We start from the raw sequence: 24,426 nt of genomic DNA on the forward strand, positions 1-24,426 counted from the left end.
CACTATTTACAATTTGTACACAAGGCAATTCAAAGTGATTCACAGTTGTATAAAAAACAATAATGCTTATGCTCATAATAATAATAATCATTAATTATTATAATATTAGAATAATTAATTACATAAAAAACAAATGATGTAGTAAAATACTTTCAGTTGGAATATGACAGCTATGTAACGTTCTGTTTATGCCTGTGTCCTTTCAGATTATGTATGCATACCCGGTTTTACAAAGAACCTCTGAGGGTCGACTCCTTATGGGGCCAACTGAGGAGGCCAATAGGAGGAAGATCGTGTTGGCAGGGAGGGCCAGGTGTAAGGAGGAGGTCCTGGCTGAGGCCACTGCCTTTTTGAGGCAGAATGGAGGGAATCCTGGAGACCAGTTCCTGGTTCTGGCTCACTGCAAGATCCAGTTTGGGAAACACCAGGGTCAGAGGGTCCTGTGGCTGCTGGAGAACTCACTGGGGTATGCCTGCTATCTGGTCAGCAGCATTTTGGGGGAGGAGGAGAGGGACAACCCGCTGTCGGACAACAAACACCTGTTCCTCAGATACACCTCGCAGATCAGGGAGGTAGGCGAGGCTGTAGAGGTGTATCAGAAAAAAAACAGGCCATGCTGCAGGAGGCCCAGAGGACAGGAGACTCTGGATGTCTGATGGTGGAGTTTGGGGATTTTAAGGGTAGGTCAATGAAGGAGGTGTATGAGGACCCAAGCAAGGAGGCCCAGGCTCTCATCACCTACCTGAAGAAGGCAAAGGCCAGGCCTAACACCAATATGGCCCTTTTCAAAGCATACGTGCTGAAGAGGCAGGCTCTAGCCCACGTGCCCACCACCACTGTGCCCACTGCATCTGTCCTCACTTCTGCTGTGCCCACTGCCACTGTGTCTGTTCCTCCTCCACCTACTGCCACTAAAAAGAGACACACAAAAGATTTTGTCTCCAGCCAAACCCTGTAAGTGGGTAAGTTTTTTCTTTTTTCTCCAGGCACTGCAGGCTCGAGAGGCCCTGCTCCTGCCCCGGCTCGTGCTACTGCCCCTGTTCCTGCCCCTTATCCTGCTCCTCCAGCATTGTGGACCCCTGGCCAGGTGTCCCAGTCGCCTGCAGAGCTTCCTGTCCACTGGAAAGAGCAACTCCCACCTTTCCAGCAAGGCTTTCAACCCCTGTCCCTCTGCACCAGGACCATCCTCACTACAGCCACCCACAGGACTGCAGCGCCCTGCCCAGCCTCCTCTGCAGTCTCCTCCTCTGCACCCTGCCCAGCCTCCTCTGCAGTCTCCTCCTCTGCGCCCTGCCCAGCCTCCTCTGCAGTCTCCTCCTCTGCGCCCTGCCCAGCCTCCTCTGCAGTCTCCTCCTCTGCGCCCTGCTCAGCCTCCTCTGCAGTCTCCTCCACAGCCTTCTGTCCAGCCAAGTGCTGCCTCTGCTCCTGCAACATCAACTGGGTCCAGTGTTGCAGACCAGGCTCCTGTAAGTAAGCTTCTCATTATTCGTGTGCAGGTCCTGCAGCGTGATTTCCAATGACCACAAAAAAAGAGGCCGCATTTCCTCTGTGCTGGAAACTTTGCACCGGCTACCTTTTAATTGTAGATTTAATCTACAATTAACACTCTCAAACCGAGTCGGAATTGGGGAAACATGGGCTTAAAAAGCAAAGGCTTCATTTGCTCCTTGCTATCGTGCTTCAGGACTCAATGACTTAAATCTCTGCTGCTCATGGGAAAAGTTGACACACGCCAAGGTTCCATGGTGTAATGGTTAGCACTCTGGGCTTTGAATCCAGCGATCCGAGTTCAAATCTCGGTGGGACCTGCTTTTGCCAGGAATGTGTGCAGTACCTCGTTCGAAAAAACTTTTTCGGCAGCACTGAGCCGCAAGAGCTCATCTAGGTAGTGCCCCTTGAAGGGGGGCGTAAAAAGGATGGAAAGCACTGGAGAATGAAGGCATCGATCCCGCTACCTCTCGCATGCTAAGCAAGCGCTCTACCATTTGAGCTAATTCCCCTCGATGATGGAGAGAAGGTGTCCATCGCTCTCAAAGACAAAGACGAGGCGCGATCCCTAGCACGTGTGCAGGTGCTGTAGCGTGATTTCCAATGACCACAAAAAAACAGGCCGAATTTCCTCTGTGCTGGCAACTTTGCACTGGCTACCTTTTAATTGTAGATTTAATGAAAAAATTGCGCTTTGAATCCAGCGATCCGAGTTCAAATCTCGGTGGAACCTTTTTAGGTTCTTTGCGGAAGGGAGGGAAAAAACAGAGGTGATGCGCAACTGCTGACGTGGCGGTGAAATTGGCACTCTCAAACCGAGTCGGAATTGGGGAAACATGGGCTTAAAAAGCAAAGGCTTCATTTGCTCCTTGCTATCGTGCTTCTGGACTCAATGACTTAAATCCTTGCTATCGTGCTTCTGGACTCAATGACTTAAATCTCTGCTGCTCATGGGAAAAGTTGACACACGCCAAGGTTCCATGGTGTAATGGTTAGCACTCTGGGCTCTGAATCTAGCGATCCGAGTTCAAATCTCGGTGGGAACTGCTTTTGCCAGGAATCTGTGCAGTACCTCGTTTCAAAAAAACTTTTTCGGCAGCACTGAGCCGCAAGAGCTCATCTAGGTAGTGCCCCTTGAAGGGGGGCGTAAAAAGGATGGACAGCACTGGAGAATGCAGGCATCGATCCCACTACCTCTCGCTTGCGCCTACTGCTTCCTACCAATTGAGCCAAAGTAAGCCCACGTGAGCCAATCGTGTTTCTCTGCTGTGGCTTACTTTTGACCAATCACGTTCTCTCCTGTGGCTTACTTTTGACCAATCGTGTTTCTCTCCTGTGGCTTACTTTTGACCAATCGCCTTTCTCTCCTGTGGCTTACTTTTGACCAATCGCGTTTCTCTCCTGGCTCTGCTCCTGTGGCTTACTTTTGAACAATCGGCGACCGCTATTATTATCGTCATCTTTGCAATCTTTGCAGCATGGACATGCATGCTGGCTAAACCGCACAAGTACCTGGCCGAAATAGCTCAGTTGGGAGAGCGTTAGACTGAAGATCTAAAGGTCCCTGGTTCAATCCCGGGTATCGGCAGAGGAACAACCTCCCCCTATTTTAGTCTACCTGATTCCACCTCTCAGACAGCCAGTTAGCAGGGTGTGTTGGTTCCATGGTGTAATGGTTAGCACTCTGGGCTTTGAATCCAGCGATCCGAGTTCAAATCTCGGTGGAACCTTTTTAGGATCTTTGCGGAAGGGAGGGGAAAAACAGAGGTGATGCACAACTGCTGACGTGGCGGTGAAATTGGCACTCTCAAACCGAGTCGGAATTGGGGAAACATGGGCTTAAAAAGCAAAGGCTTATTTTGCTCCTTGCTATCGCGGTTCTGGACTGAATGACTTAAATCTCTGCACCTCATGGGAAAAGTTGACACACGCCGAGGTTCCATGGTGTAAGGGTTAGCACTCTGGGCTCTGAATCCAGTGATCCGAATTCAAATCTTGGTGAGACCTTCATTTGCCAGGCTAAACAGCCCAAGTACCTGGTCGAAATATCTCAGTTGGGAGAGTGTTAGACTGAAGATCTAAAGGTCTCTGGTTCAATCTCGGGTTTTGGCAGAGGAACCACGCCCGCCTCCTTTAGGCTACCTGATTCCACCTAGCCTCATCGCTATCTGCCTCTCAGACAGACAGCTGGGAGGGTGTGTTGGTTCCATGGTGTAATGGTTAGCACTCTGGGCTTTGAATCCAGCGATCCGAGTTCAAATCTCGGTAGAACCTTTTTAGGTTCTTCGCGGAAGGGAGGGAAAAAACAGAGGTGATGCGCAACTGCTGACGTGGCGGTGAAATTGGCACTCTCAAACCGAGTCGGAATTGGGGAAACATAGGGTGCTTCTCAATATCCCTCCTCGTCTCCTCGTTCCTCTGTCCTCCATCCTATGACCCGGAAACCGATCGAGCTCAGCCATCTTGAAGGACATCTCAATTCTCTAATTGCACCTCGAGGAGTGAGGAGGCTTTCAGAGGAGTCATGAGCGAGGATACACAGTTGTATCCTATGCGGAAGTGTTTTATTGACTAAACGTGACGCACGTATACATTCTCCTCCCCCTTCACATCGGTCACAATCTGTTTTAAAGTATACTTTACCTTTGCAGTCTATATAAACCACACATTACACATATTTCAACAGGGTATCTTGCTTTATTATTATTTATTATGAATTTCTTAAATAAACAAACTGCAACAACATGAGGGCAGATCCTTTGAGCGCTGCTGATGACGCTATGAAGTGACGCTCGAGTGATCAAGTATTCCAATGTATAAAAAAGCTTTCATTCGATTCCTCCATCCTCATTTTTGTCATTCATTACATTATTTTGAGCACAAGAAGATATTTTACTAAAACCTTTAAAAAAAAGTTTAATTCATATATGTTATACTATACTATGTTATACACCAGTATACATATTTATGTTATCTTTTTAAATTCTATGTTATACATATTTAAAAAGACATGAATAGGCAAAAACAAGTGTTTTTTTGTTTCAACAAATGATTCTCAACTATGTTATAAAAGATATACCAAAACGATTTGATATACCATTTTAAGTTTTAGATCTGTTTGATGATCATATTATTATGAATTGGCATAAACGCCTTTATGTTATATTTGGGTTTTCTTAGTAATCTCTGCCACAAAAGCTAAACAAAACAAAACGATTTAAGCATGGCATGATACCAGCAAGATTGTACCAAGAAGTGTTATTTATTTTCTTATTAATAAGTTCATCACACTATTTACAATTTGTACACAAGGCAATTCAAAGTGATTCACAGTTGTATAAAAAACAATAATGCTTATGCTCATAATAATAATAATCATTAATTATTATAATATTATAATAATTAATTACATAAAAAACAAATGATGTAGTAAAATACTTTCAGTTGGAATATGACAGCTATGTAACGTTCTGTTTATGCCTGTGTCCTTTCAGATTATGTATGCATACCCGGTTTTACAAAGAACCTCTGAGGGTCGACTCCTTATGGGGCCAACTGAGGAGGCCAATAGGAGGAAGATCGTGTTGGCAGGGAGGGCCAGGTGTAAGGAGGAGGTCCTGGCTGAGGCCACTGCCTTTTTGAGGCAGAATGGAGGGAATCCTGGAGACCAGTTCCTGGTTCTGGCTCACTGCAAGATCCAGTTTGGGAAACACCAGGGTCAGAGGTTCCTGTGGCTGCTGGAGAACTCACTGGGGTATGCCTGCTATCTGGTCAGCAGCATTTTGGGGGAGGAGGAGAGGGACAACCCGCTGTCGGACAACAAACACCTGTTCCTCAGATACACCTCGCAGATCAGGGAGGTAGGCGAGGCTGTAGAGGTGTATCAGAAAAAAAACAGGCCATGCTGCAGGAGGCCCAGAGGACAGGAGACTCTGGATGTCTGATGGTGGAGTTTGGGGATTTTAAGGGTAGGTCAATGAAGGAGGTGTATGAGGACCCAAGCAAGGAGGCCCAGGCTCTCATCACCTACCTGAAGAAGGCAAAGGCCAGGCCTAACACCAATATGGCCCTTTTCAAAGCATACGTGCTGAAGAGGCAGGCTCTAGCCCACGTGCCCACCACCACTGTGCCCACTGCATCTGTCCTCACTTCTGCTGTGCCCACTGCCACTGTGTCTGTTCCTCCTCCACCTACTGCCACTAAAAAGAGACACACAAAAGATTTTGTCTCCAGCCAAACCCTGTAAGTGGGTAAGTTTTTTCTTTTTTCTCCAGGCACTGCAGGCTCGAGAGGCCCTGCTCCTGCCCCGGCTCGTGCTACTGCCCCTGTTCCTGCCCCTTATCCTGCTCCTCCAGCATTGTGGACCCCTGGCCAGGTGTCCCAGTCGCCTGCAGAGCTTCCTGTCCACTGGAAAGAGCAACTCCCACCTTTCCAGCAAGGCTTTCAACCCCTGTCCCTCTGCACCAGGACCATCCTCACTACAGCCACCCACAGGACTGCAGCGCCCTGCCCAGCCTCCTCTGCAGTCTCCTCCTCTGCACCCTGCCCAGCCTCCTCTGCAGTCTCCTCCTCTGCGCCCTGCCCAGCCTCCTCTGCAGTCTCCTCCTCTGCGCCCTGCCCAGCCTCCTCTGCAGTCTCCTCCTCTGCGCCCTGCTCAGCCTCCTCTGCAGTCTCCTCCACAGCCTTCTGTCCAGCCAAGTGCTGCCTCTGCTCCTGCAACATCAACTGGGTCCAGTGTTGCAGACCAGGCTCCTGTAAGTAAGCTTCTCATTATTCGTGTGCAGGTCCTGCAGCGTGATTTCCAATGACCACAAAAAAAGAGGCCGCATTTCCTCTGTGCTGGAAACTTTGCACCGGCTACCTTTTAATTGTAGATTTAATCTACAATTAACACTCTCAAACCGAGTCGGAATTGGGGAAACATGGGCTTAAAAAGCAAAGGCTTCATTTGCTCCTTGCTATCGTGCTTCAGGACTCAATGACTTAAATCTCTGCTGCTCATGGGAAAAGTTGACACACGCCAAGGTTCCATGGTGTAATGGTTAGCACTCTGGGCTTTGAATCCAGCGATCCGAGTTCAAATCTCGGTGGGACCTGCTTTTGCCAGGAATGTGTGCAGTACCTCGTTCGAAAAAACTTTTTCGGCAGCACTGAGCCGCAAGAGCTCATCTAGGTAGTGCCCCTTGAAGGGGGGCGTAAAAAGGATGGAAAGCACTGGAGAATGAAGGCATCGATCCCGCTACCTCTCGCATGCTAAGCAAGCGCTCTACCATTTGAGCTAATTCCCCTCGATGATGGAGAGAAGGTGTCCATCGCTCTCAAAGACAAAGACGAGGCGCGATCCCTAGCACGTGTGCAGGTGCTGTAGCGTGATTTCCAATGACCACAAAAAAACAGGCCGAATTTCCTCTGTGCTGGCAACTTTGCACTGGCTACCTTTTAATTGTAGATTTAATGAAAAAATTGCGCTTTGAATCCAGCGATCCGAGTTCAAATCTCGGTGGAACCTTTTTAGGTTCTTTGCGGAAGGGAGGGAAAAAACAGAGGTGATGCGCAACTGCTGACGTGGCGGTGAAATTGGCACTCTCAAACCGAGTCGGAATTGGGGAAACATGGGCTTAAAAAGCAAAGGCTTCATTTGCTCCTTGCTATCGTGCTTCTGGACTCAATGACTTAAATCCTTGCTATCGTGCTTCTGGACTCAATGACTTAAATCTCTGCTGCTCATGGGAAAAGTTGACACACGCCAAGGTTCCATGGTGTAATGGTTAGCACTCTGGGCTCTGAATCTAGCGATCCGAGTTCAAATCTCGGTGGGAACTGCTTTTGCCAGGAATCTGTGCAGTACCTCGTTTCAAAAAAACTTTTTCGGCAGCACTGAGCCGCAAGAGCTCATCTAGGTAGTGCCCCTTGAAGGGGGGCGTAAAAAGGATGGACAGCACTGGAGAATGCAGGCATCGATCCCACTACCTCTCGCTTGCGCCTACTGCTTCCTACCAATTGAGCCAAAGTAAGCCCACGTGAGCCAATCGTGTTTCTCTGCTGTGGCTTACTTTTGACCAATCACGTTCTCTCCTGTGGCTTACTTTTGACCAATCGTGTTTCTCTCCTGTGGCTTACTTTTGACCAATCGCCTTTCTCTCCTGTGGCTTACTTTTGACCAATCGCGTTTCTCTCCTGGCTCTGCTCCTGTGGCTTACTTTTGAACAATCGGCGACCGCTATTATTATCGTCATCTTTGCAATCTTTGCAGCATGGACATGCATGCTGGCTAAACCGCACAAGTACCTGGCCGAAATAGCTCAGTTGGGAGAGCGTTAGACTGAAGATCTAAAGGTCCCTGGTTCAATCCCGGGTATCGGCAGAGGAACAACCTCCCCCTATTTTAGTCTACCTGATTCCACCTCTCAGACAGCCAGTTAGCAGGGTGTGTTGGTTCCATGGTGTAATGGTTAGCACTCTGGGCTTTGAATCCAGCGATCCGAGTTCAAATCTCGGTGGAACCTTTTTAGGATCTTTGCGGAAGGGAGGGGAAAAACAGAGGTGATGCACAACTGCTGACGTGGCGGTGAAATTGGCACTCTCAAACCGAGTCGGAATTGGGGAAACATGGGCTTAAAAAGCAAAGGCTTATTTTGCTCCTTGCTATCGCGGTTCTGGACTGAATGACTTAAATCTCTGCACCTCATGGGAAAAGTTGACACACGCCGAGGTTCCATGGTGTAAGGGTTAGCACTCTGGGCTCTGAATCCAGTGATCCGAATTCAAATCTTGGTGAGACCTTCATTTGCCAGGCTAAACAGCCCAAGTACCTGGTCGAAATATCTCAGTTGGGAGAGTGTTAGACTGAAGATCTAAAGGTCTCTGGTTCAATCTCGGGTTTTGGCAGAGGAACCACGCCCGCCTCCTTTAGGCTACCTGATTCCACCTAGCCTCATCGCTATCTGCCTCTCAGACAGACAGCTGGGAGGGTGTGTTGGTTCCATGGTGTAATGGTTAGCACTCTGGGCTTTGAATCCAGCGATCCGAGTTCAAATCTCGGTAGAACCTTTTTAGGTTCTTCGCGGAAGGGAGGGAAAAAACAGAGGTGATGCGCAACTGCTGACGTGGCGGTGAAATTGGCACTCTCAAACCGAGTCGGAATTGGGGAAACATAGGGTGCTTCTCAATATCCCTCCTCGTCTCCTCGTTCCTCTGTCCTCCATCCTATGACCCGGAAACCGATCGAGCTCAGCCATCTTGAAGGACATCTCAATTCTCTAATTGCACCTCGAGGAGTGAGGAGGCTTTCAGAGGAGTCATGAGCGAGGATACACAGTTGTATCCTATGCGGAAGTGTTTTATTGACTAAACGTGACGCACGTATACATTCTCCTCCCCCTTCACATCGGTCACAATCTGTTTTAAAGTATACTTTACCTTTGCAGTCTATATAAACCACACATTACACATATTTCAACAGGGTATCTTGCTTTATTATTATTTATTATGAATTTCTTAAATAAACAAACTGCAACAACATGAGGGCAGATCCTTTGAGCGCTGCTGATGACGCTATGAAGTGACGCTCGAGTGATCAAGTATTCCAATGTATAAAAAAGCTTTCATTCGATTCCTCCATCCTCATTTTTGTCATTCATTACATTATTTTGAGCACAAGAAGATATTTTACTAAAACCTTTAAAAAAAAGTTTAATTCATATATGTTATACTATACTATGTTATACACCAGTATACATATTTATGTTATCTTTTTAAATTCTATGTTATACATATTTAAAAAGACATGAATAGGCAAAAACAAGTGTTTTTTTGTTTCAACAAATGATTCTCAACTATGTTATAAAAGATATACCAAAACGATTTGATATACCATTTTAAGTTTTAGATCTGTTTGATGATCATATTATTATGAATTGGCATAAACGCCTTTATGTTATATTTGGGTTTTCTTAGTAATCTCTGCCACAAAAGCTAAACAAAACAAAACGATTTAAGCATGGCATGATACCAGCAAGATTGTACCAAGAAGTGTTATTTATTTTCTTATTAATAAGTTCATCACACTATTTACAATTTGTACACAAGGCAATTCAAAGTGATTCACAGTTGTATAAAAAACAATAATGCTTATGCTCATAATAATAATAATCATTAATTATTATAATATTAGAATAATTAATTACATAAAAAACAAATGATGTAGTAAAATACTTTCAGTTGGAATATGACAGCTATGTAACGTTCTGTTTATGCCTGTGTCCTTTCAGATTATGTATGCATACCCGGTTTTACAAAGAACCTCTGAGGGTCGACTCCTTATGGGGCCAACTGAGGAGGCCAATAGGAGGAAGATCGTGTTGGCAGGGAGGGCCAGGTGTAAGGAGGAGGTCCTGGCTGAGGCCACTGCCTTTTTGAGGCAGAATGGAGGGAATCCTGGAGACCAGTTCCTGGTTCTGGCTCACTGCAAGATCCAGTTTGGGAAACACCAGGGTCAGAGGGTCCTGTGGCTGCTGGAGAACTCACTGGGGTATGCCTGCTATCTGGTCAGCAGCATTTTGGGGGAGGAGGAGAGGGACAACCCGCTGTCGGACAACAAACACCTGTTCCTCAGATACACCTCGCAGATCAGGGAGGTAGGCGAGGCTGTAGAGGTGTATCAGAAAAAAAACAGGCCATGCTGCAGGAGGCCCAGAGGACAGGAGACTCTGGATGTCTGATGGTGGAGTTTGGGGATTTTAAGGGTAGGTCAATGAAGGAGGTGTATGAGGACCCAAGCAAGGAGGCCCAGGCTCTCATCACCTACCTGAAGAAGGCAAAGGCCAGGCCTAACACCAATATGGCCCTTTTCAAAGCATACGTGCTGAAGAGGCAGGCTCTAGCCCACGTGCCCACCACCACTGTGCCCACTGCATCTGTCCTCACTTCTGCTGTGCCCACTGCCACTGTGTCTGTTCCTCCTCCACCTACTGCCACTAAAAAGAGACACACAAAAGATTTTGTCTCCAGCCAAACCCTGTAAGTGGGTAAGTTTTTTCTTTTTTCTCCAGGCACTGCAGGCTCGAGAGGCCCTGCTCCTGCCCCGGCTCGTGCTACTGCCCCTGTTCCTGCCCCTTATCCTGCTCCTCCAGCATTGTGGACCCCTGGCCAGGTGTCCCAGTCGCCTGCAGAGCTTCCTGTCCACTGGAAAGAGCAACTCCCACCTTTCCAGCAAGGCTTTCAACCCCTGTCCCTCTGCACCAGGACCATCCTCACTACAGCCACCCACAGGACTGCAGCGCCCTGCCCAGCCTCCTCTGCAGTCTCCTCCTCTGCACCCTGCCCAGCCTCCTCTGCAGTCTCCTCCTCTGCGCCCTGCCCAGCCTCCTCTGCAGTCTCCTCCTCTGCGCCCTGCCCAGCCTCCTCTGCAGTCTCCTCCTCTGCGCCCTGCTCAGCCTCCTCTGCAGTCTCCTCCACAGCCTTCTGTCCAGCCAAGTGCTGCCTCTGCTCCTGCAACATCAACTGGGTCCAGTGTTGCAGACCAGGCTCCTGTAAGTAAGCTTCTCATTATTCGTGTGCAGGTCCTGCAGCGTGATTTCCAATGACCACAAAAAAAGAGGCCGCATTTCCTCTGTGCTGGAAACTTTGCACCGGCTACCTTTTAATTGTAGATTTAATCTACAATTAACACTCTCAAACCGAGTCGGAATTGGGGAAACATGGGCTTAAAAAGCAAAGGCTTCATTTGCTCCTTGCTATCGTGCTTCAGGACTCAATGACTTAAATCTCTGCTGCTCATGGGAAAAGTTGACACACGCCAAGGTTCCATGGTGTAATGGTTAGCACTCTGGGCTTTGAATCCAGCGATCCGAGTTCAAATCTCGGTGGGACCTGCTTTTGCCAGGAATGTGTGCAGTACCTCGTTCGAAAAAACTTTTTCGGCAGCACTGAGCCGCAAGAGCTCATCTAGGTAGTGCCCCTTGAAGGGGGGCGTAAAAAGGATGGAAAGCACTGGAGAATGAAGGCATCGATCCCGCTACCTCTCGCATGCTAAGCAAGCGCTCTACCATTTGAGCTAATTCCCCTCGATGATGGAGAGAAGGTGTCCATCGCTCTCAAAGACAAAGACGAGGCGCGATCCCTAGCACGTGTGCAGGTGCTGTAGCGTGATTTCCAATGACCACAAAAAAACAGGCCGAATTTCCTCTGTGCTGGCAACTTTGCACTGGCTACCTTTTAATTGTAGATTTAATGAAAAAATTGCGCTTTGAATCCAGCGATCCGAGTTCAAATCTCGGTGGAACCTTTTTAGGTTCTTTGCGGAAGGGAGGGAAAAAACAGAGGTGATGCGCAACTGCTGACGTGGCGGTGAAATTGGCACTCTCAAACCGAGTCGGAATTGGGGAAACATGGGCTTAAAAAGCAAAGGCTTCATTTGCTCCTTGCTATCGTGCTTCTGGACTCAATGACTTAAATCCTTGCTATCGTGCTTCTGGACTCAATGACTTAAATCTCTGCTGCTCATGGGAAAAGTTGACACACGCCAAGGTTCCATGGTGTAATGGTTAGCACTCTGGGCTCTGAATCTAGCGATCCGAGTTCAAATCTCGGTGGGAACTGCTTTTGCCAGGAATCTGTGCAGTACCTCGTTTCAAAAAAACTTTTTCGGCAGCACTGAGCCGCAAGAGCTCATCTAGGTAGTGCCCCTTGAAGGGGGGCGTAAAAAGGATGGACAGCACTGGAGAATGCAGGCATCGATCCCACTACCTCTCGCTTGCGCCTACTGCTTCCTACCAATTGAGCCAAAGTAAGCCCACGTGAGCCAATCGTGTTTCTCTGCTGTGGCTTACTTTTGACCAATCACGTTCTCTCCTGTGGCTTACTTTTGACCAATCGTGTTTCTCTCCTGTGGCTTACTTTTGACCAATCGCCTTTCTCTCCTGTGGCTTACTTTTGACCAATCGCGTTTCTCTCCTGGCTCTGCTCCTGTGGCTTACTTTTGAACAATCGGCGACCGCTATTATTATCGTCATCTTTGCAATCTTTGCAGCATGGACATGCATGCTGGCTAAACCGCACAAGTACCTGGCCGAAATAGCTCAGTTGGGAGAGCGTTAGACTGAAGATCTAAAGGTCCCTGGTTCAATCCCGGGTATCGGCAGAGGAACAACCTCCCCCTATTTTAGTCTACCTGATTCCACCTCTCAGACAGCCAGTTAGCAGGGTGTGTTGGTTCCATGGTGTAATGGTTAGCACTCTGGGCTTTGAATCCAGCGATCCGAGTTCAAATCTCGGTGGAACCTTTTTAGGATCTTTGCGGAAGGGAGGGGAAAAACAGAGGTGATGCACAACTGCTGACGTGGCGGTGAAATTGGCACTCTCAAACCGAGTCGGAATTGGGGAAACATGGGCTTAAAAAGCAAAGGCTTATTTTGCTCCTTGCTATCGCGGTTCTGGACTGAATGACTTAAATCTCTGCACCTCATGGGAAAAGTTGACACACGCCGAGGTTCCATGGTGTAAGGGTTAGCACTCTGGGCTCTGAATCCAGTGATCCGAATTCAAATCTTGGTGAGACCTTCATTTGCCAGGCTAAACAGCCCAAGTACCTGGTCGAAATATCTCAGTTGGGAGAGTGTTAGACTGAAGATCTAAAGGTCTCTGGTTCAATCTCGGGTTTTGGCAGAGGAACCACGCCCGCCTCCTTTAGGCTACCTGATTCCACCTAGCCTCATCGCTATCTGCCTCTCAGACAGACAGCTGGGAGGGTGTGTTGGTTCCATGGTGTAATGGTTAGCACTCTGGGCTTTGAATCCAGCGATCCGAGTTCAAATCTCGGTAGAACCTTTTTAGGTTCTTCGCGGAAGGGAGGGAAAAAACAGAGGTGATGCGCAACTGCTGACGTGGCGGTGAAATTGGCACTCTCAAACCGAGTCGGAATTGGGGAAACATAGGGTGCTTCTCAATATCCCTCCTCGTCTCCTCGTTCCTCTGTCCTCCATCCTATGACCCGGAAACCGATCGAGCTCAGCCATCTTGAAGGACATCTCAATTCTCTAATTGCACCTCGAGGAGTGAGGAGGCTTTCAGAGGAGTCATGAGCGAGGATACACAGTTGTATCCTATGCGGAAGTGTTTTATTGACTAAACGTGACGCACGTATACATTCTCCTCCCCCTTCACATCGGTCACAATCTGTTTTAAAGTATACTTTACCTTTGCAGTCTATATAAACCACACATTACACATATTTCAACAGGGTATCTTGCTTTATTATTATTTATTATGAATTTCTTAAATAAACAAACTGCAACAACATGAGGGCAGATCCTTTGAGCGCTGCTGATGACGCTATGAAGTGACGCTCGAGTGATCAAGTATTCCAATGTATAAAAAAGCTTTCATTCGATTCCTCCATCCTCATTTTTGTCATTCATTACATTATTTTGAGCACAAGAAGATATTTTACTAAAACCTTTAAAAAAAAGTTTAATTCATATATGTTATACTATACTATGTTATACACCAGTATACATATTTATGTTATCTTTTTAAATTCTATGTTATACATATTTAAAAAGACATGAATAGGCAAAAACAAGTGTTTTTTTGTTTCAACAAATGATTCTCAACTATGTTATAAAAGATATACCAAAACGATTTGATATACCATTTTAAGTTTTAGATCTGTTTGATGATCATATTATTATGAATTGGCATAAACGCCTTTATGTTATATTTGGGTTTTCTTAGTAATCTCTGCCACAAAAGCTAAACAAAACAAAACGATTTAAGCATGGCATGATACCAGCAAGATTGTACCAAGAAGTGTTATTTATTTTCTTATTAATAAGTTCATCACACTATTTACAATTTGTACACAAGGCAATTCAAAGTGATTCACAGTTGTATAAAAAACAATAATGCTTATGCTCATAATAATAATAATCATTAATTATTATAATATTATAATAATTAATTACATAAAAAACAAATGATGTAGTAAAATACTTTCAGTTGGAATATGACAGCTATGTAACGTTCTGTTTATGCCTGTGTCCTTTCAGATTATGTATGCATACCCGGTTTTACAAAGAACCTCTGAGGGTCGACTCCTTATGGGGCCAACTGAGGAGGCCAATAGGAGGAAGATCGTGTTGGCAGGGAGGGCCAGGTGTAAGGAGGAGGTCCTGGCTGAGGCCACTGCCTTTTTGAGGCAGAATGGAGGGAATCCTGGAGACCAGTTCCTGGTTCTGGCTCACTGCAAGATCCAGTTTGGGAAACACCAGGGTCAGAGGTTCCTGTGGCTGCTGGAGAACTCACTGGGGTATGCCTGCTATCTGGTCAGCAGCATTTTGGGGGAGGAGGAGAGGGACAACCCGCTGTCGGACAACAAACACCTGTTCCTCAGATACACCTCGCAGATCAGGGAGGTAGGCGAGGCTGTAGAGGTGTATCAGAAAAAAAACAGGCCATGCTACAGGAGGCCCAGAGGACAGGAGACTCTGGATGTCTGATGGTGGAGTTTGGGGATTTTAAGGGTAGGTCAATGAAGGAGGTGTATGAGGACCCAAGCAAGGAGGCCCAGGCTCTCATCACCTACCTGAAGAAGGCAAAGGCCAGGCCTAACACCAATATGGTCCTTTTCAAAGCATACGTGCTGAAGAGGCAGGCTCTAGCCCACGTGCCCACCACCACTGTGCCCACTGCATCTGTCCTCACTTCTGCTGTGCCCACTGCCACTGTGTCTGTTCCTCCTCCACCTACTGCCACTAAAAAGAGACACACAAAAGATTTTGTCTCCAGCCAAACCCTGTAAGTGGGTAAGTTTTTTCTTTTTTCTCCAGGCACTGCAGGCTCGAGAGGCCCTGCTCCTGCCCCGGCTCGTGCTACTGCCCCTGTTCCTGCCCCTTATCCTGCTCCTCCAGCATTGTGGACCCCTGGCCAGGTGTCCCAGTCGCCTGCAGAGCTTCCTGTCCACTGGAAAGAGCAACTCCCACCTTTCCAGCAAGGCTTTCAACCCCTGTCCCTCTGCACCAGGACCATCCTCACTACAGCCACCCACAGGACTGCAGCGCCCTGCCCAGCCTCCTCTGCAGTCTCCTCCTCTGCACCCTGCCCAGCCTCCTCTGCAGTCTCCTCCTCTGCGCCCTGCCCAGCCTCCTCTGCAGTCTCCTCCTCTGCGCCCTGCCCAGCCTCCTCTGCAGTCTCCTCCTCTGCGCCCTGCTCAGCCTCCTCTGCAGTCTCCTCCACAGCCTTCTGTCCAGCCAAGTGCTGCCTCTGCTCCTGCAACATCAACTGGGTCCAGTGTTGCAGACCAGGCTCCTGTAAGTAAGCTTCTCATTATTCGTGTGCAGGTCCTGCAGCGTGATTTCCAATGACCACAAAAAAAGAGGCCGCATTTCCTCTGTGCTGGAAACTTTGCACCGGCTACCTTTTAATTGTAGATTTAATCTACAATTAACACTCTCAAACCGAGTCGGAATTGGGGAAACATGGGCTTAAAAAGCAAAGGCTTCATTTGCTCCTTGCTATCGTGCTTCAGGACTCAATGACTTAAATCTCTGCTGCTCATGGGAAAAGTTGACACACGCCAAGGTTCCATGGTGTAATGGTTAGCACTCTGGGCTTTGAATCCAGCGATCCGAGTTCAAATCTCGGTGGGACCTGCTTTTGCCAGGAATGTGTGCAGTACCTCGTTCGAAAAAACTTTTTCGGCAGCACTGAGCCGCAAGAGCTCATCTAGGTAGTGCCCCTTGAAGGGGGGCGTAAAAAGGATGGACAGCACTGGAGAATGCAGGCATCGATCCCGCTGCCTCTCGCATGCTAAGCAAGCGCTCTACCATTTGAGTATATTGAGCGAGGCGCGATCCCTAGCACGTGTGCAGGTGCTGTAGCGTGATTTCCAATGACCAAAAAAAAACAGGCCGAATTTCCTCTGTGCTGGCAACTTTGCACTGGCTACCTTTTAATTGTAGATTTAATGAAAAAATTACGCTTTGAATCCAGCGATCCGAGTTCAAATCTCGGTGGAACCTTTTTAGGTTCTTTGCGGAAGGGAGGGAAAAAACAGAGGTGATGCGCAACTGCTGACGTGGCGGTGAAATTGGCACTCTCAAACCGAGTCGGAATTGGGGAAACATGGGCTTAAAAAGCAAAGGCTTCATTTGCTCCTTGCTATCGTGCTTCTGGACTCAATGACTTAAATCCTTGCTATCGTGCTTCTAGACTCAATGACTTAAATCTCTGGTGCTCATGGGTAAAGTTGACACACGCCAAGGTTCCATGGTGTAATGGTTAGCACTCTGGGCTCTGAATCTAGCGATCCGAGTTCAAATCTCTGTGGGAACTGCTTTTGCCAGGAATCTGTGCAGTACCTCGTTCGAAAAAACTTTTTCGGCAGCACTGAGCCGCAAGAGCTCATCTAGGTAGTGCCCCTTGAAGGGGGGCGTAAAAAGGATGGACAGCACTGGAGAATGCAGGCATCGATCCCACTACCTCTCGCTTGCGCCTACTGCTTCCTACCAATTGAGCCAAAGTAAGCCCACGTGAGCCAATCGTGTTTCTCTGCTGTGGCTTACTTTTGACCAATCACGTTCTCTCCTGTGGCTTACTTTTGACCAATCGTGTTTCTCTCCTGTGGCTTACTTTTGACCAATCGCCTTTCTCTCCTGTGGCTTACTTTTGACCAATCGCGTTTCTCTCCTGGCTCTGCTCCTGTGGCTTACTTTTGACCAATCGGCGACCGCTATTATTATCGTCATCTTTGCAATCTTTGCAACAGGTAAGTCTATTCTTCACGACTGTATAATCGATCATTATTTATTCATTAACAGTGTTTGTTTTTAGACAATTAAACATGCCAATAAAGCTAGCTAGCGTGTAATAGCACACGTTTTCTTCTGTACATGTGAACCTGCAACTTTACCATGATATACAGTAAAAAACATGCCACTACTGTCAAGATAATTAGCCGACCACTAATTGAGCTATATCCTCCTTAAACCATTTTTTTGTTGTTGTTAATTTAGTATTTTTTTGTGTCATTCATTACATTATTTTGACTACAAGAAGATTTTTACTAAAACCTTTAAAAAAAAAAGTTTAATTCATATATGTTATACTATACTATGTTATACACCAGTATACATATTTATGTTATCTTTTTAAATACTATGTTATACATATTTAAAAAGACATGAATAGGCAAAAACAAGTGTTTTTTTGTTTCAACAAATGATTCTCGACTATGTTATAAAAGATATACCAAAACGATTTGATATACCATTTTAAGTTTTAGATCTGTTTGATGATCATATTATTATGAATTGGCATAAACGCCTTTATGTTATATTTGGTGTTTCTTAGTAATCTCTGCCACAAAAGCTAAACAAAACAAAACGATTTAAGCATGGCATGATACCAGCAAGATTGTACCAAGAACTGTTATTTATTTTCTTATTAATAAGTTCATCACACTATTTACAATTTGTACACAAGGCAATTCAAAGTGATTCACAGTTGTATAAAAAACAATAATGCTTATGCTCATAATAATAATAATAATAATAATATTCATTAATTATTATAATATTATAATAATTAATTACATAAAAAACAAATGATGTAGTAAAATACTTTCAGTTGGAATATGACAGCTATGTAACGTTCTGTTTATGCCTGTGTCCTTTCAGATTATGTATGCATACCCGGTTTTATGAAGAAGGGTCGACTCCTTCTGGGGCTAACTGAGGAGGCCAATAGGAGGAAGATCGTGTTGGCAGGGAGGGCCAGGTGTAAGGAGGAGGTCCTGGCTGAGGCCACTGCCTTTTTGAGGCAGAATGGAGGGAATCCTGGACACCAGTTCCTGGTTCTGGCTCACTGCAAGATCCAGTTTGGGAAACACCAGGGTCAGAGGTTCCTGTGGCTGCTGGAGAACTCACTGGGGTATGCCTGCTATCTGGTCAGCAGCATTTTGGGGGAGGAGGAGAGGGACAACCCGCTGTCGGACAACAAACATCTGTTCCTCAGATACACCTCGCAGATCAGGGAGGTAGGCGAGGCTGTAGAGGTGTATCAGAAAAAAACAGGCCATGCTGCAGGAGGCCCAGAGGACAGGAGACTCTGGATGTCTGATGGTGGAGTTTGGGGATTTTAAGGGTAGGTCAATGAAGGAGGTGTATGAGGACCCAAGCAAGGAGGCCCAGGCTCTCATTACCTACCTGAAGAGGCCTTTCCAGGCCTAACACCAATATGGCCCTTTTCAAAGCATACGTGCTGAAGAGGCAGGCTCTAGCCCACGTGCCCACCACCACTGTGCCCACTGCATCTGTCCTCACTTCTGCTGTGCCCACTGCCACTATGTCTGTTCCTCCTCCACCTACTGCCACTAAAAAGAGACACACAAAAGATTTTGTCTCCAGCCAAACCCTGTAAGTGGGTAAGTTTTTTCTTTTTTCTCCAGCCACTGCAGGCTCGAGAGGCCCTGCTCCTGCCCCGGCTCGTGCTACTGCCCCTGCTCCTGCCCCTTATCCTGCTCCTCCAGCATTGTGGACCCCTGGCCAGGTGTCCCAGTCTCCTGCAGAGCTTCCTGTCCACTGGAAAGAGCAACTCCCACCTTTCCAGCAAGGCTTTCAACCCCTGTCCCTCTGCACCAGGACCATCCTCACTACAGCCAACCACAGGACTGCAGCGCCCTGCCCAGCCTCCTCTGCAGTCTCCTCCTCTGCAACCTGCCCAGCCTCCTCTGCAGTCTCCTCCTCTGCGCCCTGCCCAGCCTCCTCTGCAGTCTCCTCATCTGCGCCCTGCCCTGCCTCCTCTGCAGTCTCCTCCTCTGCGCCCTGCTCAGCCTCCTCTGCAGTCTCCTCCACAACCTTCTGTCCAGCCAAGTGCTGCCTCTGCTCCTGCAACATCAACTGGGTCCAGTGTTGCAGACCAGGCTCCTGTAAGTAAGCTTCTCATTATTCGTGTGCAGGTCCTGCAGCGTGATTTCCAATGACCACAAAAAAAGAGGCCGCATTTCCTCTGTGCTGGAAACTTTGCACTGAATACCTTTTAATTGTTGATTTAATCAAAAAATTGCGCTTTAAGCCATGGAAGCTGAAATCTTTTCGGCCCGACAGCAGCAGGGAGGATGTATGTTTCGGCTCGTTGGTCTAGGGGTATGATTCTCGCTTAGGGTGCGAGAGGTCCCGGGTTCAAATCCCGGACGAGCCCATTATTCGGCTTTGCTTTTAATCTCTTCAGCCTTATTAGGGCAACCAGGATATTTCTGAGCAATTGGGGATCAAATGTGCCAGAGAGAGGCCGGTTAGCTCAGTTGGTTAGAGCGTGGCGCTAATAACGCCAAGGTCGCGGGTTCGATCCCCGTACGGGCCAATCATTTTCTCTCTGGGACCTTCGCTCTGCTCTTCTCGAAAATGACGGGCGGTCTCCCATACATCCATGCTGGCTAAACCGCACAAGTACCTGGCCGAAATAGCTCAGTTGGGAGAGCGTTAGACTGAAGATCTAAAGGTCCCTGGTTCAATCCCGGGTTTCGGCATAGGAACAACCTCCCCCTCTTTTAGTCTACCTGATTCCACCTCTCAGACAGCCAGTTAGCAGGGTGTGTTGGTTCCATGGTGTAATGGTTAGCACTCTGGGCTTTGAATCCAGCGATCCGAGTTCAAATCTCGGTGGAACCTTTTTAGGATCTTTGGGGAAGGGAGGGGAAAAACAGAGGTGATGCGCAACTGCTGACGTGGCGGTGAAATTGGCACCCTCAAACCGAGTCGGAATTGGGGAAACATGGGCTTAAAAAGCAAAGGCTTATTTTGCTCCTTGCTATCGCGGTTCTGGACTGAATGACTTAAATCTCTGCACCTCATGGGAAAAGTTGACACACGCCGAGGTTCCATGGTGTAAGGGTTAGCACTCTGGGCTCTGAATCCAGTGATCCGAATTCAAATCTCGGTGAGACCTTCATTTGCCAGGCTAAACAGTACAAGTACCTGGCCGAAATAGCTCAGTTGGGAGAGTGTTAGACTGAAGATCTAAAGGTCCCTGGTTCAATCTCGGGTTTCGGCAGAGGAACCACGCCTGCCTCCTTTAGGCTACCTGATTCCACCTAGCCTCATCGCTATCTGCCTCTCAGACAGACAGCTGGGAGGGTGTGTTGGTTCCATGGTGTAATGGTTAGCACTCTGGGCTTTTAATCCAGCGATCAGAGTTCAAATCTCGGTAGAACCTTTTTAGGTTCTTCGCGGAAGGGAGGGAAAAAACAGAGGTGATGCGCAACTGCTGACGTGGCGGTGAAATTGGCAGTCTCAAACCGAGTCGGAATTGGGGAAACATAGGGTGCTTCTCAATATCCCTCCTCGTCTCCTCGTTCCTCTGTCCTCCATCCTATGACCCGGAAACCGATCGAGCTCAGCCATCTTGAAGGACATCTCAATTCTCTAATTGCACCTCGAGGAGTGAGGAGGCTTTCAGAGGAGTCATGAGCGAGGATACACAGTTGTATCCTATGCGGAAGTGTTTTATTGACTAAACGTGACGCACGTATACATTCTCCTCCCCCTTCACATCGGTCACAATCTGTTTTAAAGTATACTTTACCTTTGCAGTTTATATAAACCACACATTACACATATTTCAACAGGGTATCTTGCTTTATTATTATTTATTATGAATTTCTTAAATAAACAAACTGCAACAACATGAGGGCAGATCCTTTGAGCGCTGCTGATGACGCTATGAAGTGACGCTCGAGTGATCAAGAATTCCAATGTATAAAAAAGCTTTCATTCGATTCCTCCATCCTCATTTTTGTCATTCATTACATTATTTTGAGCACAAGAAGATATTTTACTAAAACCTTTAAAAAAAAGTTTAATTCATATATGTTATACTATACTATGTTATACACCAGTATACATATTTATGTTATCTTTTTAAATTCTATGTTATACATATTTAAAAAGACATGAATAGGCAAAAACAAGTGTTTTTTTGTTTCAACAAATGATTCTCGACTATGTTATAAAAGATATACCAAAACGATTTGATAACCATTTTAAGTTTTAGATCTGTTTGATGATCATATTATTATGAATTGGCATAAACGCCTTTATGTTATATTTGGTTTTTCTTAGTAATCTCTGCCACAAAAGCTAAACAAAACAAAACGATTTAAGCATGGCATGATACCAGCAAGATTGTACCAAGAAGTGTTATTTATTTTCTTATTAATAAGTTCATCACACTATTTACAATTTGTACACAAGGCAATTCAAAGTGATTCACAGTTGTATAAAAAACAATAATGCTTATGCTCATAATAATAATAATATTCATTAATTATTATAATATTATAATAATTAATTACATAAAAAACAAATGATGTAGTAAAATACTTTCAGTTGGAATATGACAGCTATGTAACGTTCTGTTTATGCCTGTGTCCTTTCAGATTATGTATGCATACCCGGTTTTACGAAGAACCTCTGAGGGTCGACTCCTTATGGGGCCAACTGAGGAGGCCAATAGGAGGAAGATCGTGTTGGCAGGGAGGGCCAGGTGTAAGGAGGAGGTCCTGGCTGAGGCCACTGCCTTTTTGAGGCAGAATGGAGGGAATCCTGGAGACCAGTTCCTGGTTCTGGCTCACTGCAAGATCCAGTTTGGGAAACACCAGGGTCAGAGGTTCCTGTGGCTGCTGGAGAACTCACTGGGGTATGCCTGCTATCTGGTCAGCAGCATTTTGGGGGAGGAGGAGAGGGACAACCCGCTGTCGGACAACAAACACCTGTTCCTCAGATACACCTCGCAGATCAGGGAGGTAGGCGAGGCTGTAGAGGTGTATCAGAAAAAAAACAGGCCATGCTGCAGGAGGCCCAGAGGACAGGAGACTCTGGATGTCTGATGGTGGAGTTTGGGGATTTTAAGGGTAGGTCAATGAAGGAGGTGTATGAGGACCCAAGCAAGGAGGCCCAGGCTCTCATCACCTACCTGAAGAAGGCAAAGGCCAGGCCTAACACCAATATGGCCCTTTTCAAAGCATACGTGCTGAAGAGGCAGGCTCTAGCCCACGTGCCCACCACCACTGTGCCCACTGCATCTGTCCTCACTTCTGCTGTGCCCACTGCCACTGTGTCTGTTCCTCCTCCACCTACTGCCACTAAAAAGAGACACACAAAAGATTTTGTCTCCAGCCAAACCCTGTAAGTGGGTAAGTTTTTTCTTTTTTCTCCAGGCACTGCAGGCTCGAGAGGCCCTGCTCCTGCCCCGGCTCGTGCTACTGCCCCTGCTCCTGCCCCTTATCCTGCTCCTCCAGCATTGTGGACCCCTGGCCAGGTGTCCCAGTCGCCTGCAGAGCTTCCTGTCCACTGGAAAGAGCAACTCCCACCTTTCCAGCAAGGCTTTCAACCCCTGTCCCTCTGCACCAGGACCATCCTCACTACAGCCAACCACAGGACTGCAGCGCCCTGCCCAGCCTCCTCTGCAGTCTCCTCCTCTGCACCCTGCCCAGCCTCCTCTGCAGTCTCCTCCTCTGCGCCCTGCCCAGCCTCCTCTGCAGTCTCCTCCTCTGCGCCCTGCCCAGCCTCCTCTGCAGTCTCCTCCTCTGCGCCCTGCTCAGCCTCCTCTGCAGTCTCCTCCACAGCCTTCTGTCCAGCCAAGTGCTGCCTCTGCTCCTGCAACATCAACTGGGTCTAGTGTTGCAGACCAGGCTCCTGTAAGTAAGCTTCTCATTATTCGTGTGCAGGTCCTGCAGCGTGATTTCCAATGACCACAAAAAAAGAGGCCGCATTTCCTCTGTGCTGGAAACTTTGCACTGGCTACCTTTTAATTGTTGATTTAATCAAAAAATTGCGCTTTAAGCCATGGAAGCTGAAATGTTTTCAGCCCGACAGCAGCAGGGAGGATGTATGTTTCGGCTCGTTGGTCTAGGGGTATGATTCTCGCTTAGGGTGCGAGAGGTCCCGGGTTCAAATCCCGGACGAGCCCATTATTCGGCTTTGCTTTTAATCTCTTCAGCCTTATTAGGGCAACCAGGATATTTCTGAGCAATTGGGGATAAAATGTGCCAGGGGAGGCCCCTGAGTGCAGTAAAATGGTTTTCATCATGACAGCAACTTTAATTCAAATGTCTATCAGAGAAACTCTGTGAATCCCCATTTAATCGATGGCATGTGGGATTGTGTCCAATTACAGCTTATTGCATGAAGGCCGGGGTTAGTACTTTTCAAAAACAGTGGGTTATTGGACAAATAGTGGCTTCGTGGACAGTGGAATTATGGGATGGCACTGGGTGCTATGGACTCTGGGTGGCCTGCTGAGTGCAGTAAATTAGTTACCATCATGACAGGAACTTTAATTCAAATGTCTATCAAAGAAACTGTCTGAATATCCCCATTCAATCGATGGCAGGTGGGATTGTGTCCGATTGCAGCTTATTGCATGAAGGCCGGGGTTAGTACTTTTAAAAAATAGTGGGTTATTGGACAAATAGTGGCTTCGTGGACAGTGGAATTATGGGATGGCACTGGGTGCTATGGACTCTGGGTGGCCTGCTGAGTGCAGTCAAATAGTTACCATCATGACAGGAACTTTAATTCAAATGTCTATCAAAGAAACTGTCTGAATATCCCCATTCAATCGATGGCAGGTGGGATTGTGTCCGATTGCAGCTTATTGCATGTAGGCCGGGGTTAGTACTTTTCAAAAATAGTGGGTTATTGGACAAATAGTGGCTTCGTGGACAGTGGAATTATGGGATGGCACTGGGTGCTATGGACTCTGGGTGGCCTGCTGAGTGCAGTCAAATAGTTACCATCATGACAGGAACTTTAATTCAAATGTCTATCAAAGAAACTGTCTGAATATCCCCATTAAATCGATGGCAGGTGGGATTGTGTCCGATTGCAGCTTATTGCATGAAGGCCGGGGTTAGTATTTTTCAAAAAATGTGGGTTATTGGAC

The 24,426-nt window shown here is 47.0% G+C and overlaps 19 non-coding genes across 19 annotated transcripts; all 19 read left to right on the forward strand.

Annotated features, from left to right (window-relative positions):
* The first annotated feature begins 1,736 nt into the window (after nt 1-1,736).
* On the forward strand, nt 1,737-1,808 carry trnaq-uug (transfer RNA glutamine (anticodon UUG)). The gene has a single exon. It is a non-coding gene; the product is annotated as a tRNA-Gln (tRNA).
* Nucleotides 1,809-3,003: 1,195 nt separating this feature from the next.
* trnaf-gaa (transfer RNA phenylalanine (anticodon GAA)) lies at nt 3,004-3,076 on the forward strand. The gene has a single exon. It is a non-coding gene; the product is annotated as a tRNA-Phe (tRNA).
* Nucleotides 3,077-3,146: 70 nt separating this feature from the next.
* trnaq-uug (transfer RNA glutamine (anticodon UUG)) lies at nt 3,147-3,218 on the forward strand. Its single transcript has one exon. It is a non-coding gene; the product is annotated as a tRNA-Gln (tRNA).
* A 472-nt stretch (nt 3,219-3,690) lies between these two features.
* On the forward strand, nt 3,691-3,762 carry trnaq-uug (transfer RNA glutamine (anticodon UUG)). The gene has a single exon. It is a non-coding gene; the product is annotated as a tRNA-Gln (tRNA).
* A 2,750-nt stretch (nt 3,763-6,512) lies between these two features.
* trnaq-uug (transfer RNA glutamine (anticodon UUG)) lies at nt 6,513-6,584 on the forward strand. Its single transcript has one exon. It is a non-coding gene; the product is annotated as a tRNA-Gln (tRNA).
* A 1,195-nt stretch (nt 6,585-7,779) lies between these two features.
* trnaf-gaa (transfer RNA phenylalanine (anticodon GAA)) lies at nt 7,780-7,852 on the forward strand. Its single transcript has one exon. It is a non-coding gene; the product is annotated as a tRNA-Phe (tRNA).
* Nucleotides 7,853-7,922: 70 nt separating this feature from the next.
* On the forward strand, nt 7,923-7,994 carry trnaq-uug (transfer RNA glutamine (anticodon UUG)). Its single transcript has one exon. It is a non-coding gene; the product is annotated as a tRNA-Gln (tRNA).
* Nucleotides 7,995-8,466: 472 nt separating this feature from the next.
* On the forward strand, nt 8,467-8,538 carry trnaq-uug (transfer RNA glutamine (anticodon UUG)). The gene has a single exon. It is a non-coding gene; the product is annotated as a tRNA-Gln (tRNA).
* Nucleotides 8,539-11,288: 2,750 nt separating this feature from the next.
* trnaq-uug (transfer RNA glutamine (anticodon UUG)) lies at nt 11,289-11,360 on the forward strand. Its single transcript has one exon. It is a non-coding gene; the product is annotated as a tRNA-Gln (tRNA).
* A 1,195-nt stretch (nt 11,361-12,555) lies between these two features.
* On the forward strand, nt 12,556-12,628 carry trnaf-gaa (transfer RNA phenylalanine (anticodon GAA)). The gene has a single exon. It is a non-coding gene; the product is annotated as a tRNA-Phe (tRNA).
* A 70-nt stretch (nt 12,629-12,698) lies between these two features.
* On the forward strand, nt 12,699-12,770 carry trnaq-uug (transfer RNA glutamine (anticodon UUG)). The gene has a single exon. It is a non-coding gene; the product is annotated as a tRNA-Gln (tRNA).
* Nucleotides 12,771-13,242: 472 nt separating this feature from the next.
* trnaq-uug (transfer RNA glutamine (anticodon UUG)) lies at nt 13,243-13,314 on the forward strand. The gene has a single exon. It is a non-coding gene; the product is annotated as a tRNA-Gln (tRNA).
* A 2,750-nt stretch (nt 13,315-16,064) lies between these two features.
* Nucleotides 16,065-16,136, forward strand: trnaq-uug (transfer RNA glutamine (anticodon UUG)). The gene has a single exon. It is a non-coding gene; the product is annotated as a tRNA-Gln (tRNA).
* A 3,475-nt stretch (nt 16,137-19,611) lies between these two features.
* On the forward strand, nt 19,612-19,683 carry trnap-agg (transfer RNA proline (anticodon AGG)). The gene has a single exon. It is a non-coding gene; the product is annotated as a tRNA-Pro (tRNA).
* An 88-nt stretch (nt 19,684-19,771) lies between these two features.
* trnai-aau (transfer RNA isoleucine (anticodon AAU)) lies at nt 19,772-19,845 on the forward strand. The gene has a single exon. It is a non-coding gene; the product is annotated as a tRNA-Ile (tRNA).
* A 93-nt stretch (nt 19,846-19,938) lies between these two features.
* On the forward strand, nt 19,939-20,011 carry trnaf-gaa (transfer RNA phenylalanine (anticodon GAA)). Its single transcript has one exon. It is a non-coding gene; the product is annotated as a tRNA-Phe (tRNA).
* Nucleotides 20,012-20,081: 70 nt separating this feature from the next.
* On the forward strand, nt 20,082-20,153 carry trnaq-uug (transfer RNA glutamine (anticodon UUG)). Its single transcript has one exon. It is a non-coding gene; the product is annotated as a tRNA-Gln (tRNA).
* Nucleotides 20,154-20,462: 309 nt separating this feature from the next.
* trnaf-gaa (transfer RNA phenylalanine (anticodon GAA)) lies at nt 20,463-20,535 on the forward strand. Its single transcript has one exon. It is a non-coding gene; the product is annotated as a tRNA-Phe (tRNA).
* A 2,844-nt stretch (nt 20,536-23,379) lies between these two features.
* Nucleotides 23,380-23,451, forward strand: trnap-agg (transfer RNA proline (anticodon AGG)). The gene has a single exon. It is a non-coding gene; the product is annotated as a tRNA-Pro (tRNA).
* Nucleotides 23,452-24,426: the final 975 nt, after the last annotated feature.

Source organism: Siphateles boraxobius, unplaced genomic scaffold, assembly GCF_051911475.1.
Source record: "Siphateles boraxobius isolate OS27281-9 unplaced genomic scaffold, OSU_SipBor_1 116, whole genome shotgun sequence".
NCBI classification, from domain to species: domain Eukaryota; kingdom Metazoa; phylum Chordata; class Actinopteri; order Cypriniformes; family Leuciscidae; genus Siphateles; species Siphateles boraxobius.